At 40.2% G+C, this 13303-nt stretch overlaps 2 protein-coding genes across 3 annotated transcripts in view; one reads left to right on the top strand and one right to left on the bottom strand.

Moving 5' to 3' along the window:
• LOC132398003 (intermembrane lipid transfer protein VPS13B-like) overlaps positions 1-13303 on the top strand; it is a 1044617-nt gene that overhangs the window by 402326 nt on the left and 628988 nt on the right. The gene's annotated exons all lie outside the window — the stretch shown is intronic.
• Positions 2684-13303, bottom strand: part of LOC132379715 (general transcription factor II-I repeat domain-containing protein 2-like) — a 50816-nt gene continuing 40196 nt past the window's right edge. Inside the window, exon 2 of the mRNA XM_059948032.1 lies at positions 2684-3297. The gene's annotated coding sequence lies outside the window, so the exon portion shown is untranslated. The remainder of the gene's footprint in view (positions 3298-13303) is intronic.

Genomic DNA, 13303 nt, shown 5'->3' with positions numbered 1-13303 from the left:
TAAAATCATTGAAATACATATAATCTGCACAATTGCTCAGAAAAATTCTGTAGCTAATTCATAAATTGATATTCTTTGTGGGGCATATCATAAAGGAAATAAATTATCAGTGTGCTTATATTTAAAGTTGAATATGTTGTCACTGCTGCTGCTTCATCATTTTAATTTTTTTGTAGAACAACAAATTGTACCAGCCAACACTTTCTATAGCACTTTAGAAGATATATTAAATATAATGCAATTAATGAAGTACTTCTGAAATGTATTCACACTGGTAGGCTATGGAGTGTATCAGGCAAGTTGTGAATAATGAACTTCAAAGAAACAGAAATTAAATGAGTAACAAGGTCACGTGTCATTTTGACATTAGTTGTGGCATGAATGGTGGTCAAAGCTCCAGGAGTACTCTTACACTTTGCTTTATATTATACCATCAAAGTCTTTACTATCCACCCGAGGGGACAGATGTGGCTGTAGTTTAACATCATAACATCTTTTCTGAGACAAGTGCAGCAAATCACTGCACTATGAATGCTTGGAACTAGATTAATAATCAGATTGGCTGATTGCCAACATGGGTATGAAGCCATGAGTGACGTTAGTTTTGAAATGAAGTATTCAAGGGCTTCAATAGTAGATATACTGTGGAGGAGGGCCACGTTAGGTAGGTGGAAATATGGGAACTTTGATTTTGATGACCTTATAGATTCCAATGATTAGTTCATACAATTAAGATGTTGCACATAGTCATTCCATGTGAGGCAGGAACTCAGATAATAATGAAACAGTTGTGGCAGGGAGCCAAGTCTGGTGGCTTCAGATTTTTGCTTGTGTAGAAAATAATTACGAGGATGTTCCTAGAAAAAGAGGACTTGAGTTATAGGGAAAAGTTGACTAGACTAGTAGGAGAATGAGGGGTGACCTTGTAGAAATTTTTAAAATTGTGAGAGGCATAGATAAAATAGATTGCATCTGTTCTTCCCAGAGTAGGAGGAGACCAAATCTACAGGGCATAGGTTTAGGGTGAGAGCGGATGGTTTAAAATAGAATGGAAGGGTAAGTTTTACTTGCACAGGGTGGTGAGTAAATGGAAGGCTTAGTGGAGGGAGGTATAATAGTGCCATTTAAGAAGCACTTGGATAGTTTCATGTAGGAGCAGGCCATATGGGCTGAATGCAGGAAATTGGGATGAGCTGTGTGGGCACTGTGATTGGCATGGACCTATTGGACTGATGGGCCTATATCCTTGCTGTATTGCTTTATGGTTCCATGTCTAGAGAAGATATTGTTTCATCCGATCTTACAACACGGAGGATCAGAAAAGAATATGGAGTGCTAGCTGTAGATGGTATCAAGCAGAAGGTGACTCTTTTTAAAGATGATTGCTGGCAAGCACCAAATTATTCATTTTATTGGGTAATCATTTTGGGGTGGATAAAAGAACCATTGCTGGAGCTACTTTGCTGTGGTCAAGTAGGGGATTAGAATCAAGCAAGGGCAGCTTGTAGTGCTGCGTACTAGTGTGAGGTTTTGGAGTGGAATGGGGTGTTTGATGACTAATGTAGAAAGATGAGGCATAATACCCTGCTGTGTCAAAGAGAATGCTGCCCTGGTAGAACTGCATAAGTATCAACCAATTTATGAGGCAAAAGCACACTAAAAGGGATTCAAAATAATTAGTCTGAGCATTGCAATCTGCGAAAAGTAGAGCTGCCGTAAGTTAAATATTTGATAAAAAGAAACATGCTGACTTGAGCATTTAAAAATAGAAACAATCAAGATAATTGAAAATGTTAATTTTTATTGGCTTTATGCAGATTTCTCATAACATAACCTTAATATCACCTGCAAATAATTTTATTATTGAATTAATCCATGTTGTGGACCATTTTGGAACAGGAGTTATGCGACAATAATGCCAATGCAAACCTGTCTTTGCTCCAAATAATGGTTACTTTAATGGATGATGTGGAAAAATGCTGAGTATTTAGCTCTTTTCTGAATAAATCAGGAAAAATAAGTAGTTGGACCATTGCAATTGTTTAGTTACGTTGGTTGCTCAGTAACTCATAAGGCAACCTATATTTGTTGGTCTGTTTAATGTAATCGTTTATAATAAGCAACAATAGCCTAGATATAGCTTTGGAAATCTTGGGAAATGTGGAATGTTGCAGACAGGAAAGCTCTGACATTGGCCTCTGAGCAGCTGGAAAACTTTTTCTCCCCCAGCAGCTACTGGCAGTGACTGAATATGGAACAAGAACTTAGGATAAATCTAATTACTGCCTAAACTTATCAATCTCTGCAGCTGCTGCCTTCTAAATTATCAGTCCATTTCTTTTCAGAATAATTTTCTCGAGTTGGATGTTATCATATGAAATGGACAGTGCAATGGATTTTTTTAGGTACATTTGACTAATAATGGGGGGTCATATTACTTATTATTATAAGTGGTCCCAGTAATGGTGTTAATTGCTTTTTCGTGACATGCTTGAGAAATTATTATTGCGGCTTGACACGAATAGTGCAGAATTGCCTGTACACAATGTTGCTCTGTTCAGAGGGGTGCCAAGAGGTTGACAATCAAAGGCATCCATTTATTTTTCAAAGGTTTCCAAGGTACATTTAATGTCAGAGAAATGTGTACAGTATACATCCTAAAATGCTTTTTCTTCCACCCATCTACGAAAACAGAGGAGTGCCCCAAAGAATGAACGGCAGTTAAATGTTAGAACCCCAAAGTCCCTCCCAGCTCCTCTCTCTCCCACGCGTAAGCAGCAGCAAGCACCATGCCCTCTTCCCCCCACTGGCTAAAAAAAAAGCATTGGCACCCGTCACCAAGCACTCAAGTGTGCAGCAAAAGCAACATTAAAGACACAGACTTGCAGTACTCCAAAGACTACATTGTTCCCCCGGCATTTGACATACCACAGGCTCTCTTTCTCTCTGTCTCCCTAATAAGGGAGAAAGAGATGACTCCATTTCACAGCAAGAGGGTACACATAACAAACAACTCGCTGGTTTACGATTTTAAAATTTCATTGCGTTGCTTTTTTCGAGCTCTGTGCCCAAAGATCTCTGGGCACACAGCCAAAGATGTTCCAGCTCCCAAGACACGCCAGTCTGGGACACCGACCTTCAATCTGCCCATCTCCAGAGCCCCGAGATGCTAGGCCTCCAAAGCCGAGCCCTTGGTGTGCCAACCAATGGCCAGTTGTGAAACCCCGAGAGCAGGTCCCATTCCTGCAAAGAACTGTAGTCAGCGTGTAACTCCAGGCCAGGGTCTTCAAAAGTATGCTGAAAGTGAAAAATAGAGATAGTAAAGATGGAAATAGAGCTGTTTCCGAAGATGCAAGCAAAGGAGTCATCGTTTAGGGCCATCATCATTTCGCCCTGCCCCTATGATTTTGTAACTTGGATTATGACATACTTTATTATCTTTAGTGAGTCTTTTAAATAGTTGGTTGAAATACATTGTATACTTGAAGTGATTTGCTTAAGTTTTAATTGATTTGATTTCAATACTTGATAAAGGAGTATTGCTTGATAAACACTGGTTTCTGATTATTTTATGATTACTCTTAAAGGGTGGTATGATCAGATCAAATGGAATTGGCAAGTAAACTAAGTTAGAGCAAGCAGGGATAAATGGATTTACATATGCTATTTATCTTTATTTCAGAGTTGGGTGTTCTGCCCTTTTCTGTGCAATATTTTGATTTACATAAATTTTGAGGAATAGTTATCTTAACTGTAATTGTTTATCAATTTGTTATCAGCTATAAAAAATTCTATGTATCTGATGATTTTAGAATTCACAAGCAATATTAAATACCTGCAATTAAAACAGATATTATAATTTGCACATATCAGACAGATTTACCCAGGTGCATTGAGTTGTTTGAGGTAATCTCAACATTGGTGTTGGTATGTCTCTCGATTCAGACCTCTTTGAAAGCCGGGAAATAAACTTTGTTAGAGGTTCTCCCATGCTGGGATCTTTGTGTAATGTTGAACTCTCTGCAGTACCTAGTTATCCTGTGGAATCTTCTGCTAATTGTGTGGGGGAAGAACACAGCATTACTGATGATATAGTCAGTGAAGATAAGAGCTGGTATACCTGTTCTGACAAACAATTTACTTTTGGGAAGTGGGTATTGCTGACCACGTTAACAATTACTTCACATCCCTCATTGGTCCCTAGCATAGGCCTTTTCAGGGGACATTTTAAGGAAAATTGCATTTGCTGTGGTTCTAAAATCATCTGGACCACTCCAGATGGGAAAGCATGACTGATTTTCTACCCCAGAATAACTTGACTGAGGCAGACGGGTATTTATGACAATCAGATAGTTTTGTTTTCATCATAATAGCTAGTTTTTGTTTTAATTTTGGATCATTAACAACATTTCAATTCCAAAGTACAAAGTAAATTTATTATGAAAGTACATATATGTCACATTATACAACCCTGAGATTCATTTTCTTGTTGTTGGACTCAATAAATCCAATAACCAATAATGAAAGACCACAGCAACAGAGTGGACAACCAGTGTGCGAAAGACAACAAACTCTGCAAATACAAAATGAAAGACAAAAGAGGAAGTCATCATATTAATAAATAAGCAATACATATGGAGAACCATGAGACGAAGAGTTCTTGAAAGTGAGTCCATAGTTTGTGGGAACAGTTCAGTGATGAGACAAGTGAAGTTGAGTGAAGTTATCCCCTCTGGTTCAAGAACCTGATGGTTGTGGGGTAGTAACTGTTCTTGAAGCTTGTGGTGTGAGTCCTGATGCCCTTGTACCTTCTTCCTGAAGACAATAGCGAGCATGGGCATGACCTAGGTGGTAGGGGTCCATGATGGTGGATGCTGCTTTCCTGCGAAATTGCTCAGTGTAGATGTGCTCAATAGTGAGGAGGCCTTTACCTGTGATAGACTAGACCATATCCACTACATTTTGTAAGATTTGTAACATTAGTCTTGTCTTTTACCTCTTCTCACCTGCTTGTCACTTCCCCCTAGGCCCCCTGCCCCTTCCCTTTCTCCTATGGTCCATTCTCCTTTCAGATTCCTTCTTCTTTAGCCCTTTAGCTTTCCCACCCTCCTGGCTTCCCCTATCACCTTCCATCTCGCCTCCTTCCCCTCCCACATTTTTATTCTGTGTCTTCCCCCTTCCTTTTAAGTCTTGAAGAAGGCTCTCAGCTCAAAACCTCAACTGTTTATTCCTTTCCATAGATGCAGTCTGACCTGTTGAATTCCTGTACCATTTTGTGTGTGTTGCTTTGGATTTCCAGCATCTGCAAGCTTTCTCATGTTTATGATTTAGTGTTTCCATACCATGCCTCTTCCTTCCAGGAAAAGGTTCAGGAGCTTGAAGATTCATACGGCCAGATTTGGGAACAGCTTCTTTCCAACTGTGATAAGACTGCTGAACCGATCCTGACCCCGATCTGGGTCGTACCTTCCAAACATCCAGACCTGTCTCTTGATTTTTTTTCCACTACCTTACTTTCCCTTTTCTATTTTCTAATTATGATTTATAATTAAATTTTTTATTATACTTACTTTGATTTGTACTCCAGGGTGCGTGAAGCGCAGAATCAAATATCGCTGTGATGATTGTACACTCTAGTATCAATTGTTTGGTCACAATAAAGTAAAGTAAAAGTAAAAAACTGTGATGTAGCCAGTCAATACAGTCAGCACATCTATACAAGTTTGTCAAAGTTTTAGATGTCATGCTGAATCTCTACCTAACACGGTAGAGGCATTGCCGTGCTTTATAAATAATTGTTCTTGTGTGCTGGGCCCAGGACAGGTCCTCCGAAATGATAACAGCAAGGAATTTAAAGTTGCTGACCCTTTCAGCCTCTGATCCTCTGATAAGGACTAATTCATGGAATTCTGGTTTTCTCCTCCTGAAGTCAATAATCAGCTCCTTGGCCTTGCTGACATAGAGTAAGAGGTGGTTGTTGTGGCGCACTCAGCCAGAATTTCATTCTCTGTCCTATATGCCGATTTGTCATCACATTTGATTTGGCCTACGACAGTGGTGTCATCACCAAACTTGAATATGACATTAGAGTTGTAGTTAGCCACACAGTCTTAAGTATAAAGTGAGTAGAGTAAAGGACTAAGCACACAAGCTTGTGGTGCACCTGTGCTGATGGAGATTGTGGAGCAGATGTTATTCCCAATCTGAACTGATTGAGATCTGCAAGTAAGGAAATTGGGGATCGAATTACATAAGGAGGTATTGGAGGTCAAGGTCTTGAAGCTTATTAATTAGTTTTGAGGGAATAATAGGGGATAATACCCTGTAGTACTGAATTCTAAGCAGTGGTCAATAAAGTCAATGTAGTCTTTGCTGTCCAGATGTTCCAGAGTTGAGTGAAGTGCCAATGAAATGGGATCTGCTGTGGACCTGTTGTGTCAGTAGGCAATTGGAGCAGATCCAAGTTGCTTCTCAGGAAGGAATTGATATGTTTCATCATCAACCTGTCAAAACACTTTATCATTATGGATGTAAATGCAACTGGACAATAGTCATTGAGGCAAGTTACCACATTCTTCTTATGCACCAGTAGAATTGAAGCCTACTTGAAGCTTCAAACTACCATCTGGGCTGGATGATTTCCATGGGTTTACCCTCCTGAAGGATGCTTGCACTTTAGCCTCAGAGACTGAAATTAGAAAGAAAATGGTGGCTGTGGGAGTTCATGATGGTTCCTCCATGGTTTGACAGTCAAAGCCAGCATAGAAAGTATTGAGCTGACCTGGAAGCAAAACTTGGTTGTCGCTCGTGTTGCTTGGTTTCACTTTGTAGGAGTAGTAGCATTCAAGACCTGTTGAGCGTCATTTATTGATTTGAGCTCAGTCCGAAATAGCCACTTCCCCCATGAAATGGCTTGCCAGAAATTGTACTTGGCCTTCTTGTTACTTTCCTGGTCGCCAAACTTGCCTAGGACTTTTTTAATAGTCTGATGTATTCATTCAGATCCACAGATGAGACCTTGAACACAATCCAGTCCACTGACTTGAAGCAAATCTGTATTCCCTCTGCTCCCTCCCATGACCATCTCTTTGTTGTCTTAATCTCTGGAGCCTTTGTGGAATTAGGAAAATTATTTTCAGAAATGTTTTAAGTACACTAAAACTCATTGGATTCAAAATATGAAATAAACATTTAGGTGTTTCCAGATGTTATCTAAATGAATGGTTAGCAATTCTATTAGAGCTGCTATTAAAAGAATAATTTCATCTGAACTGAGACAACTGTTTTTTTGAATGTGAATAAGACCTGAAAGCATGGCATTTACTGTGCTGACTGTAGGTTTCTTATTTATGTAAAGAATAACTATTTCAGTCGACAACACACAGAAAATGCTGAAGGAACTCAGCTGGTCAGGCAGCATCTATGGAGAAGAATAATCTGTTGACATTTTGGGCCAAGACCCTTCTTCAGGACTCCTGAAGAAAGGTCTTGGCCTGAAATTTTGGCTGCTTATACAAGTCAGGAGCAGGGATCGGTGGCTCAACTCCTTAAACCTCCTTTGCCATTCAGTAAGATCATTGCTCATCTTCTGGTTGCCTTCACTACTGATTTTCACCTATCCATCTACGTATGCAAAAAGATATTCAAAGACTCTGATATCCCTCTAACCCCCCCCCCATAAAAAAGCCTCCTGTCTATTTTACCTGATAACTCATTTTTATTATCAAATAACTTATTGTTGTTTTGCAGTGCATTTAAATGCTGTTGTGTACTGAATTGAAAATACACGTGGACTAAGATGTTAACTGTCCTGCGCTATCATCAGTGGGATCATCAGTTGATCTGTCACCTGTCTTCAGGAGTTTCAGCCCGCTTATGATCAAGACTCCCTTAGGTAGTGGGCCAGCAGTGCTAAAGCACCACCTCCCACTGAAGAACTTGTCTTTAATGACAGTGAAGTCTGAAACTAATTTGAATGATCAGCCGTGACTCTCTTGCAATCATGTATGCTTGGAGTTTGGAGCTAGTGCTCAGACAAGCTCAAGTGCCTATATGAAACTCCCCTTTGGAAGTACTACTTTAAGGTTCTTGTAGGCTGTCATTAAAATAGGAGAAGTGCTGGAGACATCCAGAGTATGCCAGAACTGGTAAGGTGCTGCCGCCTTACTGAGTGTTTGCAGCACTTCCGCTTCTCATCCCAAATTACTAGCATTTGCAGTAGTTTGGTTTTGGATGTCCTGAGATGCCCCACAATGGCACTCTTTAGTAAATGTGATTTTTGTCTTCACACTTGGAAGGTGCATTGACTGCATTACAAGACTCCCAAAAATGTGGCTCTTTGTAGAGGGTACTTATGCCCTTATAGGCAGCTCCCTTATAAACTCCTGGCATAATTACAACCAGCACAGTGCAGTCACTTAATGTGCAAATTGTTCTTCAGAAGCCCATGCATGTTGTTTACTTTCTGTAGCCAACCTCATCTGCACCCGCCCCCCAATCCACAAACCTTCCTAGTAGACTTCCACCCTGTAGTTGATAGCAAGTAAGTTGTACTTAGTGTGACTCGATATAAACAGCTTCCTGACGTCTGAGCCATGAGAAGTGCATTCATTGAGGGATATTTCACATTTGAATGCTGCTATTGCTGAAACAGATTGAGCTTATGCAAGGGAGCTTGGCAGTGCTGTCTTGAAGCTGGTACTAAAAAAATTTATAAGTCTTAAAGGAACTTTTTGAAATAGCATAATGGTGAATGCTAAACCTGTTTAAATGCCTGAAAAATAGTGCAGAGTAAATTGTAAGTAAATTGTACTTAGAACATACTATAAATTACCATTTTTAATTGCAGTGTCAAATCCAAAAATAATTCTTATTAGAGATGATGAAGTGTTAACTTGCAGGATGTTACCAGAGACATCTGTGGGGAAGTGAGAGGCTTCCAAGGGTGCCAGTATCTCTCATGGATGCTGCCTGACCTCCAGCTGAAAGAAGGGATTGGAAGGTAGACATAGGAGGTGGCATGGCTCTACTGGTAAAGAATAGCATTAAATCATTGGAAAGATGTGACATAGGGACCGGAAGATGTTGAATCCTTGTGGGTTGAGTTAAGAATCTGCAAGAGTAAAAGAATCCTGATGGCAGTTATATATCAGCCGCCCAACAGTAGCTGAGATGTGGAAAACAGATTACAATGGGAAATAGAAAACGTGTTTCAAAAGGGCAATGTTGTGGTAGTCATGGGAGATTTTAACATGCAGGTAGATTGGAAAAATCAAGTTGGTAATGAATCTCACAAGAGTGAATTTGTTGAATACCTATGAGATGGCTTTTCAGAGCAGTTTGTCATTGAACCTACTACGGCATCAGCTATACTGGATTGGGTGTTATGTAATGAACCAGGGGTGATTAGGGAGCTGAAAGAAAAGGAACCCTTAGGAGCTAGTGATCAGAATATGATTGAGTTCAACTTGAAATTTGATAGGGAGAATGTAAACTCTGATGTAACAGTATTTCAGTGGAGTAAAGGAAATTACAGTGGTATGAGAGAGGAGTTGGCCAAAGTAAACTAGAAGGAGATGCTGGCAGGGATGTCAGCAGCGCAGCAATGGCTTGAGGTTCTGGGGAAAATGAGGAAGATGCAGGATAGATGTATTCCAAAAACAAAGAAATACTCAAATGGCAAAATAGTGCAACCGTAGCTGACAAGGGAAGTCAAAGCTAATGTAAAACCAAAAGAGAGTGCATACAACAAAGCAAAAATTAGTGGGAAGTTAGAGGATTGGGAAGATTTTTAAAACCTATAGAGAACAACTAAAAGAATCATTAGGAAGGATAAGATTAAATATGAAAGCCTCTTAGCAAACAATATCAAGGTGAATAGAAAAAGCCTTTTTAAGTATATAAAAAATAAGAGAGAGATGAGAGTAGATATAGGACTGTTAAAAAATGAGGCCAGAGAAATAATACTGGGGGACAAGGAGATAGCATATGAACTAAATGAGTATTTTGCATCAGTCCTCACTGTGAAAAGTACTAGCAAAGTACCAGGTGTTGAAGGGTATAAGGGAAGAGAAGTGAGTGCAGTTACTATTACAAGGGAGAAGGTGCTCAAAAAGCTGAAAGACCAAAAGGTATGTAAGTCACCCGGACCAGATGAACTGTAGCCTAGGTTTCTGAAAGAGGTGTGTGTGTGAGTTTGTGGAGGCATTAGTAATGATTTTTCAAAAAGCTTTGGACTCTGGCGTGGATCCAGAGGACTGGAAAATTGCAAAATTTACTGCACTCTTTAAGAAAGGAGGTAGGCAGCAAAAAGGAAATTATAGACCAGTTAGCCTGACCTCAGTGGTTGGGAAGATGTTGGAGTCAATTGTTAAGGATGAGGTTATGGAGAACTTGGTGAGACAGGACAATGTAGGACAATGTCAGCATGGTTTCCTTAAGGGAAAGTCTTGCCTGATGAACCTGTTGGAATTCTTTGAGGAAATTACAAGTAGAATGGATAAAAGGGATGCAGTAGATGTATATTTGGATGTTTAGAAGGCCTTTGACAAGGTGCCACGCATGAGGCTGCTTACCAAGTTAAGAGCCTATAGTATTACAGGAAGGTTACTGGCATCGTTAGAGCATTGGCTGATTGGTAGGAGACCAATAAGCGTGAATAAATGGATCCTTTTCTGGTTGGCTGTCAGTGACTAGTAGTGTTCCACAGGGATCTATCTTGGGACCGCTTCTCAATATGCTGTATATAAATGATTTAGATGATGGAATAGATAGCTTTGTTGCCAAGTTTGCAGATAATGTGGAGATTGGTGGAGGGGTAGGTAGTGTTAAGGAAACAGGAAGGATGCAGAGGGACTTAGGTAGATTAGGCAAATGAGTAAGGAAGTGGCAAATGAAATACAATGTTGGAAAATGCATGGTCATGCATTTTGGTAGAAGAAATAAATGTGCAGACCCTTTTCTAAATGGAGAAAATCCAAAACTCTGAGATGCAAAGGGATTTGGGAGTCCTTGTGAAGAACCCTAAGGGTTTGCAGTTTGAATTGGTGGTGTGGAAGGCAAATGCAGTGTTAGCATTCATTTCAAGAGGCCTGTGATATATAAGCAGGTGTTGTGATGCTGAGGTTTTATAAGGCACTGGTGAGACCTCACCTTGAGTATCATGAACAGTTTTGGGCTTCTTATCTGAAAAAAGATGTGGTGGCATTGGAGAGGGTTCAGAGAAGAGTCACAAGGTTGATTCCAGAAATTAAAGGATCATCTTATGAGGAATATTGGAATGTTTGATGGCTCTGGGGTTGTATTTGCTGGAATTTACAAGACTGGTGGGGGGGGGGGGGGGAAGATCTCATTGAAACCTTTTGAATGTTGAATGTCCTAGACAGAGTAGATGTGGAAAGGATGTTTCTCATAGTGGGGGAGTCTTGGACAAGAGGGCACAGCCTCAGGATAAAAGGGCATCTGTTTAAAACAGAGACCTGGAGAAATTTATTTAGCCAAAGGGTGACGAATTTGTTACCATAGGCAGCTGTGGAGGCCAGGTTGTTGGGTGTATTTAAGGGAGAGATTCATAGGTTCTTCATTGGCCATGGCATCAAAGGTTACAGGGAGAAGACTGGGAGTGGAGCTGAGGAGGAGAGAAAAGGATCAGCCATGATTGAATGGTGGAGCAGACTCGATGGGCCCAATTGCCTAATTCTGCTTCTGTCTTTTAGGTCTTATGGTCTTATTTCCTGGAATGATGCAGAATACAGATAACTAGGATCCAGATCAATAAGTAGGTCATGTAGCATCTACAGAAGCAAATAGATGGTCGATGTTTTATATTATGTCTCTTCATATGGACTCCAATAATATTTTTATGATTCAGAGTGTATTAATTAATAATTAAGAATTCCTTAAGGTTGTTATAGCCAGAGGTAGTAGCAGGGATAAATTATCACTCGCTGTTAAATGCTTCAATGTGTGCGTCTCACATCGTCAATGACAACCAAGTCCAGCTCCCGGCCTTCATGTGTGGCTTAGCTACTAAGTCTGGTGGAGATATTTCACACATGAAGGAGAAGAGGCAAATGCAAGTTACTGGCTCCTAAAAATCAATTGCTTTGGGTAGATGGGGCTCGTCGGCCATGGTTGGCAGCTCATCTAGGAGAACAAAAACTCTGATCTTAAACCTTCACTGCCTTGCAACTATATTTACTTATGGGGAAGGCTTTGGCAGTAAACTATGAGGAACAATCCAGTCCAGTGCTGGAGTCCCTAAGGCAGTACTGTTAATTAAAGAGTCCCTAAAGCAGTACTGTTAATTAAATTTGCAGATGACACTACATTGATTGCCCTTAACTCAAATAATAACGAGGCAGCCTGCAGAGAAGTCATCACCCTGACACAGTGGTGTCAAGAAAACAACCTCTCCCTCAATGTTGCAAAACAAAGGCTATAGACTACAGGAGGAATGGAGACAGTGTAACCCCTATTGAAATCAGTGGATATGGAGTTGAGTGGGTGACCATCTTGGCATACACATCACCACGGACCTCACGTGGTCCATACATACATACCAGATGTGTGGTGAAAAAAGCTCAGCAGCACCTCTTTCACCTCAGATGGTTGAAGAAGTTTGGCATGACTCCCCAAATCCTAAGGACTTTCTACAAAGGCACAATTGAGAGCATCTTGTCTGTCTGCATCACTGCCTGGTATCGGAACTGTATTTCCCTCAATCACAGGACTCTGAAGAGAGTGGTGCGGACAGCCCAGTGCATCTGTAGATGTGAACTTCCCACTATTCAGGATATTTACAAAGACAGGTGTGTAACAAGGGCCCGAAGGATCATTGGGGAGCCCAGTCACCTAACCACACACTGTACCGCAGCATAAAAGCCAGGACCAACAGACTCCGGGACAGTTTCTTCTACCTGGCTGTCAGACTGACTAATTCACGCTGATACAATTGTATTTCTATGCTATATTGACTGCCCTGTTGTATATACTATTTATTACAATTACTATAAATTGCACATTGTACATTTAGACGGAGACATAATGTAATACATGTTCAGTACATGCAAGTATGACATCTCCTTTCTTGACCTTTTATCTGTCTGCCATAATGATCAATGGATTGAACTTTAAAGTCCCCCTGTTTATCTGTGCTTCTTTAATAAATATTCTAATTCCTTCGTTGCTCTGAAAGGAAAAACCTTGCATTTCTCTGGATTAAATTCCAATTGCAAATTATTATCTGTCTGTCCCTCTATTGAGATATTTCTACAGCTTACAACTACTTTTGCTCACTGATAAC

This window comes from Hypanus sabinus, chromosome 1 (genome assembly GCF_030144855.1).
Source record: "Hypanus sabinus isolate sHypSab1 chromosome 1, sHypSab1.hap1, whole genome shotgun sequence".
Lineage (NCBI taxonomy): Eukaryota > Metazoa > Chordata > Chondrichthyes > Myliobatiformes > Dasyatidae > Hypanus > Hypanus sabinus.
This window is presented reverse-complemented; position numbering and strand designations above follow the sequence as displayed.